The following is a 704-nucleotide window of genomic DNA, read 5'->3' on the forward strand; positions in this document are numbered from 1 at the left end:
TTTCACAGAAAGGAAAAGGCCAACTTATCAATGCTGGAATAAATTACCTGAGACCATCTGGTTCTGGTGATTTTGTCCTGCCAAATGCCTCCGAACGCCCATTCCACGTTCCGATGGGCGGAAGCTTACTTCAAAATAACTCAAGCCAGATCTCTGCTCAAACCTTCATCTCTAATCATCATTCTGTCAATCTGTCTGGTCGCCAGATCCTCCTGGTTGTCCAATCTTTGGGAAAATACCTCCGTGGATTTTTCGCTCAGACAAACCTTCAGAGGATCTTGACAGAGAGAGAGAGTAGTTAAATGCCAGGAGCTATTTCAATTGACAGAGCTGGAGTTTAGGAAAGAAAAGAATGATGGAAGTACTGAGCTTCAGAGAAGGTTTCTTCCATTCTGCAAGTATGTCAAGAGGTTCATTCAGTTCATTGTCAGAAGTAGGAACATTACTGGAGACTGTGACATCCAGTCGGTAGGGACTAGATGGAGAGAAATTTTCTTCAAGGTTTGTGTCTCTTCTTTGAACTTCATTGCTTTGATGGACTTGAAGATGTGCAACATCGTCCTTGGACTTTAGCCTTGTAGTTCTAAGCATCCTTGCTATCTGTGAGGCTTTCAATCCTTTAAAAAATACCGAACTTCTAAGGACTCTTGTTCGTATCAAGGAGCTGGCAAAGGGGTTCAAGGAGAGAGGTTCTGTCCTCTCTA

Source organism: Lepeophtheirus salmonis, chromosome 3 (genome assembly GCF_016086655.4).
Source record: "Lepeophtheirus salmonis chromosome 3, UVic_Lsal_1.4, whole genome shotgun sequence".
Classification (NCBI taxonomy): Eukaryota; Metazoa; Arthropoda; class Copepoda; order Siphonostomatoida; family Caligidae; genus Lepeophtheirus; species Lepeophtheirus salmonis.